Source organism: Apium graveolens, chromosome 2 (assembly GCF_009905375.1).
Source record: "Apium graveolens cultivar Ventura chromosome 2, ASM990537v1, whole genome shotgun sequence".
Taxonomy (NCBI): Eukaryota; Viridiplantae; Streptophyta; class Magnoliopsida; order Apiales; family Apiaceae; genus Apium; species Apium graveolens.
The window spans coordinates 188,615,155-188,629,555 of record NC_133648.1 but is presented as its reverse complement, the minus strand read 5'-3'; positions in this window follow the sequence as shown (position 1 = coordinate 188,629,555).

Sequence of the window (14,401 nt, the reverse complement as noted above, 5' to 3'; positions counted from 1 at the left end):
TATAGAAGAAAATGTAGATCACCAGTGTATTGGGATGAAGTTGGAGAACGTAAGGTTTTGGGTCCAGAATTAATTCAACAGACTAAAGAAAAGATAGAACTTATTCGAAAGCGACTGGATGCAGCACAAAATAGACAACGAAAATATACAGATCAAGCTAGGAAGGATATGGACTACCAAGAAGGAGAGCATGCGCTACTCAAAATATCGCCATGGAAAGGATTGACCAGATTTGGCAACAAGGGTAAATTAAAGCCAAGATACGTCGGACCATTTAAAATTCTGAAGAAAGTGGGAAAAGTTACGTACAAGTTAGCCTTACCACCTCATATGCAACATATTCACAATGTGTTTCACGTGTCGATGCTTAAACGATATAATCCTGATTCTAGGCATGTAATAGAATATGAACCGGTAGATATCCAACCTGATTTGTCTTTTGTAGAACAGCCAGTAAAAATTTTAGATCGGCAAGAGAGAGTGTTGAGGAATAAGTCTGTGTCTCTAGTGCGAGTATTGTGGAGAAACCATGTAGTTGAGGAATCAACCAGGGAACTTGAGAGTAAAATGTTGGAGAAATATCCTCATTTGTTTTCGTAGCAAGATTCTGAGAACAGAATCCTATTAAGGGGGAAAGGTGTAATGTTTGGGAAATTTACATCTGTATTATATCATAATTATAATAAACTATATGTGATAAATTATGTGTAATTAACTGTCAAACCCTAATTGCTATGTGTTTCGTGCATTCTCTGTCGTCCAGGGATTTTTAAGATATTTTTCAGATACTTTATTTTGCATTTATAGCTTTCATATCAAAAGTTATACGACCCAAATCATGATTTTAAAGCAGATATTTCAAATAAAATAATGGGCCTTATTTTTCATCAAACGGCTTTTACCATCGCCTTATTCTGAACATCTAGGCATTTTATAAATTTTCTCGTTTCGTGAAAAATGACTTTTCCGGGCCCCATTGGGTGTTAAAACTCCCATAAAAATCATATTTTTATTTTTATAAAATTATAGGACTTTCATTTATACCATTTCTTAGTATCTTCGCATTATTCACAATTTTTGGGAAATTTTGGCATATATATTGCATATATAAAATATTTATAAATTAAATTTTAATACTCAAAAATTATAAAATTGGGGGCTTATTAATTTTAAAAGATGTAGAATTAGGGCCTTAATTTTAATTAGGAGTATTAATTTTACTACTATAAATAGCCTAATTTTTATTTAATTAATTGTAATTAATAACCAAAAATCAGAAAATTCTTTGAAATCGGGTCGGGAAGAACAAAGTCGGGTCGAGAATTTAACCGGTGATTTCGAGCAGATTAGAGCACTAAATCGAGTGTTTCAAGTATCCAAATTGAAGGTCTTGATATGTTCTTTCTGTTTGCATCAATTTCATGTTTTAATTCGTAGTTTTTGATTTTCGATTTCTAGGGTTTATGTTCGAATTAGGGCTTTTTGATTCTAGGGTTATTATGATGTTTTGATGATTAATATAGCTTCCTGATGTTATTTGCAATCGATTCATGGTATTTAATTGAACTAACGATGTCTGGATAGTAAAGTTCGATTATTAGGGTTTATGTTCAATTTTCAAAACATAGCTTCGTGATTTTGGTGAATATTTCGTTCCTGATATGTTAGGGGTTTGATTATACAGTTCTTAAGCTTTGATTTGCACTATAGAACGTTTCATTTCATGTAAAAATGAAGAAGTTGGTATTTTGGCCCGAGCTTCAATCGGGTTTGGCCGGAGATGAAGTTTCAGGGATGATTTTGATCGTTTTTCAGTTGATTGAAGTTGGGGAAGTAATTTAGAATGATTTGGGATCAAAATCAGTATCAAAGGGTGCTTGTTTGGTCGGGAACAGAAGTCACCGGAGTCCGGGGAACCCACCGGAATCTGGGAATTTTCCGGTGTGTTCATCCCCGACCCAGGATGTTCTTGGTGACCCGGTTGCAACCCGATTTACAACCCGGGTTTGATCTATTTTTGTCAGAAGTAATTTTCTGACAAATATTTCTGCAATTTATTTTATTTTATTTTATTTTAATAATAAAATCAGTTTTATTTATTTTATAAATTAATTAATTAATTGATTGATTTATATTATAAATAATCCTGAAATATTTTCTAAAAATCAGATTTAAGTATTTTCTTAATTATTTATTAATTATTTATAATTATTTAAAAATGATTAATTATTTTGATAATTAATCAAATAATTTTCAATAAATCATAATAAATTCATTTTAATTCCGAATTTTTTTATAGAAAAATCATTTTTAGTTTTGATTTTTCTTAAATAATTATTTAAAAATTATTTTAGAATTTAATAATTAGTAATAATTATTTATATTAGATAATAAATTGAAATATCTGTGTTTAATTGATAATAATTAGACCATTAGTCCGATTCGAGCGAAACGAAAGCCTTTTGACTCAGAAAAATGAAATAATTTCATTAAAAATAATATTAAAACCTAATTTCTTCTAGAAACTAGTTGACTTTGTTATTTGTTTAATTATAAGCCGAATCACGTACCGAGACGAGTCCGATAAATCCCGAAAAATAGGAAACGAGTCAGATAGTGATCAGTTAAGCGATCAGCGAGTCGATTTTGATTCTAAAAATTATTTTAACTATAAAAATGATTATGTGGCTTATGTGCTTATGTGTATTATGTGGTTAATCGAGTCTTACTTGCTAATATATAATATACGAGTCAATCATAAGCGCATGGGTAGACAATATGAACGATGTGAAGTCGGTTCGAGACACAATTGAAGTACGAAATGACTAAACCAGTCTATTTCTCTAACATAAGCTAAGCCAGCAAGGTACATTATGCCGGTGATAGAAGAAAGTGTCATAATTGAAGTGAGTCACGCAGAAGGCAAGTTTTTCCCCTATTCTAATTTCAGAATAGTGATATTTCTTCAGATTCTTATCATGCTTGCACTCTTTTGATTCTTGTTCATAAATACAGATACACCCTTGTTATTCTCTTATTCATATTTCATTTCATTTCGATTCTTGATTTCTCCTTTTATTTGAATTCCTTATTCATATTCCAATTGTTACTCACTTATATAGATATATTCTAGTGATTAGAATGTATCAAAGCATACCGATTGTTCCGGTTGCTACGTTATGGACTAGATAGTGATATTTTGGGGATTAAGTTTTACTTAATCCTAAGGACCGGGACATGACCGGATCCTTGAGATGAGCCGTAGAGCCTGGGTACCCAACTGGATCTATATAGGGAGATATAGATCTGTATTATATCCTAGCTGATCAGCAGGATATAGATGCGAACTTGTGTCCAGTTTAGTTCATTTGTACTCGCTAGCAGTGGCCTTCTTTCTATTCTCGTGGGGTTATATCTTTGCAGATATACCCAGATTATCAATTCATTTAAACTGCTTTAACACTGTTTATATTTTACGGACTTGTTGAGCAAATTTTTGGCTCACCCCTTTTTGTTGTTATTCACCTTATTGTTTTCAGTTAAGAAGGAATATGAAACCCATCATTACTCGAGTGGTAAAGAAGCGGGTCAAGCCTCGGGATCCTCTCATACCCAAGGTGTTGATCCCAATCCAGGAAGAAAGCTTTGAGTTACCCGAACAGGTGAGTGTAGATAGTTAGTGTGTGTGTTTAAATAAAAGATGAAATTAGTTTAAAACTGGTTAGAAAATGGTTTGTAATAAAGAGAGTTTGTAAGATTTTGAATTTGGTTTGTAATAAAGTAGTTAGTGGTTCTTGTTTTCATACTTCAACCTAAAAAGATCCTGGTTAGTGTTAAAGGGGTTTAGACACATTTCTTTATAATTTGTTATTCAGTTTGTACAGGTATGGTGGTTAGCTAGTAACCCCCAGACTTATACCCCGGGTCTGGAGGGCGTTACAATTATATAAAAGTTTGTATATGTCAATTTGTCAATTTTTATGTATTTGATTTTAGCTTGGGATTAGTCTTGTTATCAAGCATGAATTTGTGATAAGCAATCTTCTCAGAAATTGGGGGAGATTGTTGTGCAAGACATGCTTGTACAATAACAAGACTAAGTCACATTGAAAACACTAAGACTTATTTGTTTGATAATCAATTCTATATTTTGTAATTGTATTTCTTGAGTCTGTAAAAGTGGTTAAAAGATTAAAATGGGGGATTTTTCTATGAACAAATTCGAGCTAAGGAATAAACTCTGGAAGAAGATCAAGCCATGATCATGCCTCAGAGAAAAGATGTAGAAGCTTGGAGTTGAATAAAGTTGTTCAATGAAAAATGTTCCAAGTCAAAATATCGACAAGTCACATATCAAGTTATATCGAGAAGTCATTCGAGAAGTCCAAAATGGCTTATAGAGAAGTCTCGGAGATATCGACAAGTCAAATGAAGATGTAGAGAACTGAAGATATCGACAAGTCATTTCTGCATGTAGAGAACTCAGGTATACCGACAAGTCAAATGAAGATATGAAAAATTGGAGATATTGATAAGTCAATTTCTCATATAGAGATCTCAGAGATATTGATAAGTCAAACTATATATATATCTAGATCTCAGAGATATCGACACGTCATTTCTACATGTAGAGATCTCAAATCTATCGAAAAGTCACTTCACATGCAAGGAGCTAGAGACCCCGATAAGTCGAGTATACCTATAGAAAACTCTGAGATCTCGATAAGTCATTATACTTATCGAGATATCACTTCTCTATTGAACAAATTGGAGATCTCGACATACTTCTTAAACTCAGAATGCAGACAAATTCAAGATTCAATAGTATCAGTCAACAAACCATTCATTTACTGAATTGGAAAGTCTACAAAGCAGCTTGAAGAATACAAGATCAAGGGCCAAGATTAACTGGAAAAGGATGGTCATAGACCTGCAAGACTCTGCATAGATTTTCTTAGCCAGAAATGGAATTGGAAAAAGGTTCATTTAGAAATTGGTTTAGTATATTTTAGTGTAAATTTTGTAAACTCGTGCTGCTAGTCTATAAAGCATGCACGGGTCCTTAGTTCACTAAAATCCAAACAAGTTTTAAAAGACAAAGTTATGTGACATAAACAAGATTTGATAGCTACAGGTTTGACAAGCAATATGTGTCAAGTAACTATCAGGGGTTTTGCTACTACAGAACAAGAAGCTTGACAAACAAGGATAAATAGGGATTCAGTTGAAGAGTTGAGACAAAGGTGGAATGTTTTTTTAGGGAAGCAGCCAGTCAAAACATATAGAGCACGGGAAAGAGTTGGGATGGATCAGATGACGAGAATCATGAATATCTTGCTTTCATAGCAATCTCTGAAGATGGTCTAACTCACATATCTCTGTTAGGGCGAAATCACGCACTAATATTCACGCAAGTATACGCGTTCGCAAGTAATATAGAATACTTTCTAGTTCGTTCCCTCAGAGACTCAGACTAAGTTATTGTCTAATTTAACTCACTCACCAATGTATGATTACTTCTCAATGTTAAGATAATAACACTTAAAATTGTTGATTAAATATTAACTATAATTAACTACTTAATTCACCTCCCTCCCCCCTCTGTGTTATATTCGTTGCACTCAATATATAAAATTATTAAATAATAATCTCGAAATATTTTCCCCTTTTAAATGAATATTTGAAAGAATATTTATCGACTAAAAATATTTAGGTTAAATAAATAATGTTTTTGGAAATTGTTTGATAAAAGTTTTGAGGTATATAATAAACCGTAAGGAACATAGAGTCCTTTGGAATATTCTATTTAATATTAAAATAGATAATTAATTATTTCAAATGACTTCGGCATACTTCCGGGTTTTAATAATTATACTAACCGGGTGGGTCTATAATATATAACATACCACACTACTCACTAGTGTTATCATTTCAAGTCCGGTATTTTATTATACCAATATTATCAACAATTTTTTTTAACTTCCAAAGCAGTTTAAACAATATCATGCATATATCGCAGTTAATCGAAAACAGCACAACACAATAGTTCTAAAAGGTTTAGGGTTTGTAAACTTGTTTAGAGTCCAAGATACGTTCTCCGACTTCAACTCGCTCCGGGTTTTTTAATAAATATTGCATTCTTAATTAGTATTCCTAATCCCATCAATGACATATCTTACTAATAAGTGTAATACTTTACAATTTTCGATATTTGACTGACTTGAAATAACTATCAACCACTGGTCATAATGGACAGTCAAAGTGGTCTCTTGAAATTGACTTTCCCGAATGTTATTACGCGACTCGCACTATAACATTTTTAGTAAATCGAAAAATGAATATTTTAATATGAAACCACCTCAAGGATCTTTCTGAGTATCAGTAATACTTTATCATAAAAGTTTCGGCTTCAAAACATGAATTTAAATAGGTGGAAATTATTTAAAAATTCGATCAACTACAAAGTTTTACTATTCATACCGCTTTCACTAAAATATTATTTTCTCTCAAACCGTTAACTCAATCGATGCATAGTTTTTGCGTACAAGATCTAGACAACATTTAAAAAAATTTACTTGAAAAGATTTTTCTGTGTAGAGGGGTGAAATTCTGAAGCACCGGATCTTATGGAGTGAGTTGCATTGGTGTTTTCACTTCGTGCGACCTCGGCTCCGATATTTTAATAGAATCGAAAAATTAATAACTTGAGCTAAATTTTTTACATGCGCTTAAGGAATGTATACCCATCTTCTGTTAAATTTTCCTAAGTTTTGAATATTTTTAAGTCGATCATTTATACTCTCAAAGTAGGTAATCCTGAGCCATTTTTAATGTATAAGTCGCGTTCACTAAAACAGTCCTAACTTTTAAACCGTAAATCGAAATCAAGCGCCTAAATGATTCTCATGACAATATCTAAAACTTCCAATTCTTTAAATTCCCAAAATCATAGTTTAACAATGCGTTTTTTGTAGAAAACTAGCCTATCTAAAATCGAGTATTATAACGACGTAGTAGTTACGATCCATAAGTTTTTGTTAGTTCGAAATCACCCTCAATTACCCAATAAACAGCTATATACAATTTTACATCCTTAATAAATCAAGAACCCTTGACTTGGTTCATAAAATTAAATTCAAAATAATATACTCAACCGAAAACTTCCAAACCAATAACAAGGTACTAGATCATCTCCTACAACATGAATTCATAATTTTCTTAAAAATACTCGAATTTAACAAAGTGATGAAGAAAATTTATACCTTCCTTAAAGCTTAATAACACTTAGTATAAGTATAAGATCCTTCGGGAGAGTTTAGTCTAGCTTTAGGAGCCTTAATCCTCCATGAAAATCAAGAGAACAAATTAGTAATTTTTGGAGTTACTATTAATCTCAACTTTGAGCAAAGATTTGAGCATGCTAATCTTAATGGATGATCATGAAACTTTGTGCTAGTATTGATCTATGTAAGATCTTTTGAAAGACCCATGGTTTACAATTTTTGAAGCTTGGGAGCTAGGGTTTTGAATTTTTTATTTTTTTATGAAGAAGATGAAGCTGAATGAAAGCTTCATGGAAAAGGGAGAGAAGATGTGAAATTGTATTGGATTCCTTTAGAATTGTTGATTACTTTAGTGATATGTATTAAGTATGTATATTGTATAATGGCAAGATGCATCCATTTTACAAACCCAGGCCTAGCTTGCATACAAATTTTCAAGGTCTTTAATCATCAAAAACATGAATCCTTATTTTATGGAATGTTGTCTTTCACTAAATTTTAATTTAATTTGGTAGCTTGTTTAATTTGTTTGCTAATTAGTTTGCATGAAATTTTCATGGCCTTGGTTTATTTATCCATTCACATACATAATTACTTAATCGTTCCATCATAATCTTGATCAATCCCCGAAAGTGGTTCGTGGTGTAACCCTTTATTGCAAATTCTTTTCTTTTACAATCCTTGAGCTTGGGTTTTATTCTTATGATTTTAAATCCTTGATGGTAGTGTAATTCTCGTATTTCTCGATATTTCTAAAAATAGGGTCGTTTTGAAAAATTGGTTTTCTTCGAAAACTAATGACTTTCACAAATACTCATTTGGAACGTAAAAAGGTAATATCAACTCGAAATCTTAATTTGATAATTTCTGTATAGTGTGGTCGCCAAGGTTTTTATTAACTCGCCAGATTACTATTCATAAAGTTCTTTTACTGATGTCAAAAATCCGGGTTTACATTTCAGGTCGAAATCATTCGACTACATATAAAAAATGATCAGTATTTTGACTAGAACCCTAGTCGAATTTGAGGTCATAGATTAAGGTCGACAACTTTCGAATACAATTTTTCGATCAGGATCCCTAGTCGAAGTCCAGGTCGTGGATCCTGGTCGAATAAATATAAATATTTATAAATATCTAAAAGGCTAAAAAACTAAAAGTCTATATTCTATGCTACAATGAAGATAAAATACCTACCATAAAGGAAATGGGTTCCTTTCGGTAGACAATATGCAAAATAATTATAATTTATATGATAATTATAAAGAGAAGGATACACTTGATAATTTAAATATGTCCCGCAACATAACAAAGATATATGTTATTCACTCTATTCACCATAACAATTATCGTCAGCAATATATATTGTTCCCGAAAGACAAGAAAACCAACAATCATGGCCCAATAAATCCAAAAATATTTATGATACAACGGAAATTACAATTTTAACAAAAAAACTATATTGGCTGCAAATATTTCAGTTACAAATTGTATTATAGATAATTTAGAAAATAACTAAATAAAATCAATTTTTTAGCAAATAATTAATACAAATAATAATAAATAAGAAATTCCAATGCAAAAATTATAATTGCAAATATGAACACAAATAACAACAGTAATAATAGATTGTCGACTATATAATCCCCAAAATGACATTTAATTACACTCTATGACTACGTAGTAAATTCTAGTAAAAATGAAATTTAAATAAACGAAAAATTGAAGGATGTTGCAAGTTGCAACTAGCAACATCCGCGCCCCCTACTTTTTAATCTAAACTTTTTCACCGGCTTTAGATTATTATAAGTTGGGTCCCGTTTGGGAAATTTTAAAATAAGTAACTTATTACTTAAAATGAATAAGTGTCTTATAAGTGATAAGTAGATAAATACTTATAAGTTGTATGAGTGTTTGGATAAAAGTCAGAATTTTTTTTACTCAATTGAACAAAAATAAATAAATTATAGATAAAGTTATCTTAATTCGTGATTATTATATTAGAAAAATAGTTTAGAACACGTTTTTGAAAGCTAAAGTTAATAAAAAAATAAAAAATCAAAATAAGTTGAGAAAAAGTACGTTGTTACTAACATTCAACTTATCCGTTTATAAGTTCTAAATCCAACTTATAAGTTGGGTCGACAAACACTCCAAGATAAGTCGTTACGGGCTTATAAGCTTCAAGTAACTTATAAGTTGGCAGACAAACGGGGCCAGTGCATCCTCATAATTGCACTTGCCTATTGAAAAACTATGATAAATTATAGAGGGTCAATAATAATCTAAATTACTCCATCCGTCCTATTTAGTTCTATAAAATGAAAAAGCATATCAATTAAATGGGCACAGAGGTAAAAAAATATAATATAATTTGTAAAAATTGGTAAACTGGTGATATCAATTAATATTTAATATATATATTAGATATAGTAAAAAAAGTAATAATTATAATTAATTTTTATATTATAAATTTTTCTTTTTTTTAATAACTTTTTAAATGTATTGAATTGAATGAAACATAAAAAACGTATAAAAATGAATGCGCCAAATATTATATCATTGTAATGAACTCTTCCTAAAAATTAGTCACTACCTTTCAAAAAAAATATGTTCATTACTTAAAAAATAAGTAAGGGACGTATTTAACAGCAAAATCTATATAACTTATCTTCAACTTCTTCTTAAACTCTTATATTCAATGTCAAACTATTCTAAATTTAATTGAACTATCAAATTTTTGAAAATCCATAGGAACATAAATCATTAGGAACTATTTTAAATTTAATCAAACTATCAAATTTTTGAAAATCCATAGGAACATACATTATTAGGTTATAGTATAGGTCTTCATATTTTAAATATCATTATTATTTTAAAAATATATTTGACATCATAAAATAACTTATAATAAATAGAAAACACAACAAAGTAAAATAATAAAAAATATTATCCTCACATAATTACAAATTAAATAATTTACATTATAAGATAATAAATTTTAAAACATAGGCTAACAATCTATACTATATTATTATAAGCAAAATAGGGTTTCATTTGGTCTGTTGGTTAACACCTTCCTAAAAGGTACTTTATTACCTTCCGAAATAAAGTTTCAAAAAAATATTTTAATTACTATATTTAAATTATGTATCTAATATGTAAGATCCCGTATGAGGGCTATATTAAGCTATAAGGGGAGTTGAATAGCTTAATTACCAATTTAAAAATTATTATGGCGTTTTAAAATAATTTATCCCTTTTTAAAACTTTACCGAGTAGTTATGCAGTTTATATGTGCGGAAAAATAAAGTGCAAGAAAGAAAATACCACACGGTGATTTTATCCTCATTCGCGATGGTGCAACCTCTAATAGATTCGCTCACCCCTATGTCCAGTCACCGAGCTCCTCTCCCGGACTCGGGATTTTCCCTTAAAATAAACTCACTTCTTTAGTAGGCGGAGAAGCCTTTACACCCTTACAAGTATTTGTCTTGGTGCGTAACATATGAGTCACCACCTCAAAATAAATGTATACTTACATAACTTATCTTAGATAATAACTTCTCGCTATTTCTTCAAAGTTGTTCCAGAACCTTTATGTGGACTGGGCTTCCTTAGCTTTTGTCGGTCTTGGATTTTAGTGATCCGGTCTTGGATCTTTCCTCTTCTTTACGATGCAAAGATTACTAACTCCCCGTTAGTACGTCTAGGACTTGGGTCTTAGAACGAGAATCACCTCACGTCACTTCACCTCACTACAAAACTAATAAGACAAACCACGAAACAAAACAAGTGGTGAAAGATTTATTTTGAACTAGTATGTTATGGTACTAGCCCACAAGATAGTATAATATTCAAATAAAAATATTAAAACTAAATAAGAATACTTGACTTAAGATAATGAATAAATAATAGTCCAAGTATATTTATGATTACCCCTTTATAGATTAAATAGATAGGTGGAGTTATATGAGAAGTATTTTTATGTAAAGCTCATATGGCTTATGACTTCTTCAGTATTCTTCTTCTTTTGATTATGTATTTATGGATCGAAGAATACTTAAATTACAACCTCGGCGTTGTAATTTACCTTTAAGTATGTTAACTTAAGGGTATACTTGTATATTGACGATTATATAGTCAAAGTATACTACTTAATTTCAAGCACAATTTATAAGATTTATGAGTCTTAGCCAAGATCCAAATAAGTTAAGTGCAAGTAATTGGCTTAAGATTATGCTTTCGAGGTTTGGACGAATAATTACGAGTATTTTATAGATATCGTATTATAACCCCTCAGAATACTGAAGATGTTAGAAGGGGCTTATATGATATGACTCGTAATTGTTTATTGTTGTGCAAGACATGCCTGTATAATAATAAGACTAAGTCAAATTGACAACCCTAAGTAAGTTGTATTGTAATCTAAGTTTGCATTTTATATTATATCACTTAAGTCTGTAAAAATGTTCAAGGGCAGACCGCAGTCTTTTTATGTAAATAGTATCAAGCCTAAGAATTCTATCTGGAAGAAGATCATGCCTCAGAAGAATTATGAAGAAACTTGAAGTTGAATAAATCTATTTTGAGAAAAATATTCTAAGTCAAGATCTCTACAAGTCACAGATTAAGTGTTATAGAGAAGTCATTCGAGAACTCCAGAATGACTTATCGACAAGTCATGAAAAGCTACTAGAGAACTCAGAGATATTGACAAGCCAATTTGAAGACATGAAGAATGGAGATATCAAAGTCATTTCTTCACTAGAGAACTATGAGTTATCGATAAGCCAATTTATCACTAGAGAACTCAGTGTTATTGATAAGTCAAGTTGTCACTAGAGAACTCAGAGTTATCGATAAGAAAAATTGAAGACATGAAGATAAAAATCTCGATAAGCCAAATTCTCTTATAGAGAACTCAAATACTTCGATAAGTCAAAACAACTATAGAGTGAGTAGAGATCTCGATAAGCCAATATACTTATCGAGATGTCAAGCTTCGGGAGGCCGGGAAGTGGTAGTGGATGAGCTCACTTAGTGGTATGAAGCTTGGTTGGGTGAAGCTAAGCTTGGGTTTCAAAAACCTTGTATATATGTAAGTATATAGAAGAGAGAGAAGATTTTTTGAGAAGAAGTGTGTGTATAGAATTTGAAAGAGATGAAGAGAAGCACTTATTGAAAAAATCCCAGAAACTTTGTGGCTCTTTAGCTTGAAGAAAATGGGTTGGGGTGGGGGTTTATTTATAGGAGAAGTTAGGGGGGGTTTATTTATAGGAGAAGTTGGGTGGATTGAATGGTGGAGATTTGAGGAAAATGGATGGTGGATGATGTATGTCACTTGGATTGATGACATGGAAAACAAAGTGTGTTTCTTTGCAAATTTCCATATGAGAAAAACAACTTTTTGAGTTCAAAAACTTAGCTGATATATTTGAATAAATATATATATTTTCCTTTTTCTTTTAATCATTGTTTAATCACTTAATTAATGATTAAACACCATTAATTATGACCACCTTAAAAACTCCTAAATAAATACCATAAAAAATATGATAATTACTTAAATAATATATAATGATGTTCTGAAAGTTTTGGTCAACTTTGGTCAATGGTAGCTAGGTCAAACGTGGTCAACGGTGGGACCAACTGCCTTGATTTTTGTGCTCGGACAAAAATTCTCTGAATGTTACCAAATGTTTACCATACTTATAAAATACCATTTAAATGATCCTTACCAAATTCCAAGTCATTTTAGCATGTAGAAGTAGTTTATCTAAAATAAATATGTTCTGTCAGCCTTTTCTTCCGAGTAAAAATATCATTGGTCTTGAAAATGAAGGAGATGGATCTTTTGACCAAATTTTTGACTTGAATAAATACTTCAAATATATTTCCTTAGATTAAATATATTTGGATGTTATGACATATTTATGAGTATTTTTGAATAATTTTCTCCGAGAAATGCTGATTTTATGAACCGAAAGAAAATTACTATAAATATACATGAAATGGGTTGAAAACCTGGATATAAATATTCCAATAATGAATATTAATAATATTTGAATTAAAACTCTTTTGATATATGTAGAGATATATTTTGGAGTGAAGAGTAAAATATTTTTGATATAGCACGAGACCTCTAACGAATATTTCTGATATATTCCTTATTCGAGCTTGTTGCCATATTCACGTTGCAACATAGATCTAAGAAATGCCATATCTTGATATTTCTTCTTTGATAATATTGACTTAGGTATATATTCCATAATAGATATAATTTTGATATTTTGGAAAACTGGAATATCTCTTATAAATACATGTGTGATATAAATATGTTTTGAAAGAAATGATTTTTGCTAGTTTGACTTTTTGACTTTAATTTGGATCAATTAAATTCATGTACTAATGGAAAGGATCTATGTGTATTTAAATTTTATATTTAGTCGCACAAATACCAAAATAAATAACATATCGAAGATATCCTTTCAATCTTCCCCTTTTTGGTATTTGCCAAACAAACATAAAATTTATTTTTTGCAAGTGTGTGTTTCCCCATGGTGTATGCATGAATTTTGAAAAACCTATTTTGCACATAAACATTTAAGGACTTCGAGGGTTTAAGCTCTTCTTTAAAATCCTGCAAAATATATTATTAGATGTATCATAAAATATAAGAGCACAAAACACATAGATCCAATTATAGCTAGCAAAATTTAAAAATTAAGTTAAGGTTTTCTTCCCCTTTTGTTTGGTGCATGCCAAAAAGTATATATTTACTGTGTGATCAAAAGTTATATTTTATCTTTTAAAATATGGCATTTAATTATGTTTTAAGAAGTTCAAAGCAGTGTTTCTATTTATTGAACTTGTACAGATTTGATGGTATAAAAATCTAAGTTATGAGAAGGAAATAAGCATGTATGCATGGTTTTGTTAAAACAAATTGAGCATATATTTAGAATTGTGACTGAAAGAGTTGACTTTGATTAAGACAGGGAGATCTGATGTTCGTAAATTAAAAGATGAATTTAGAGAACTTAGTTAATATTTGACATTTTTAACGCTCAATTGCAAGTTTTCTTTTTCAAACGTCAAGTACTATTTCATTTTTC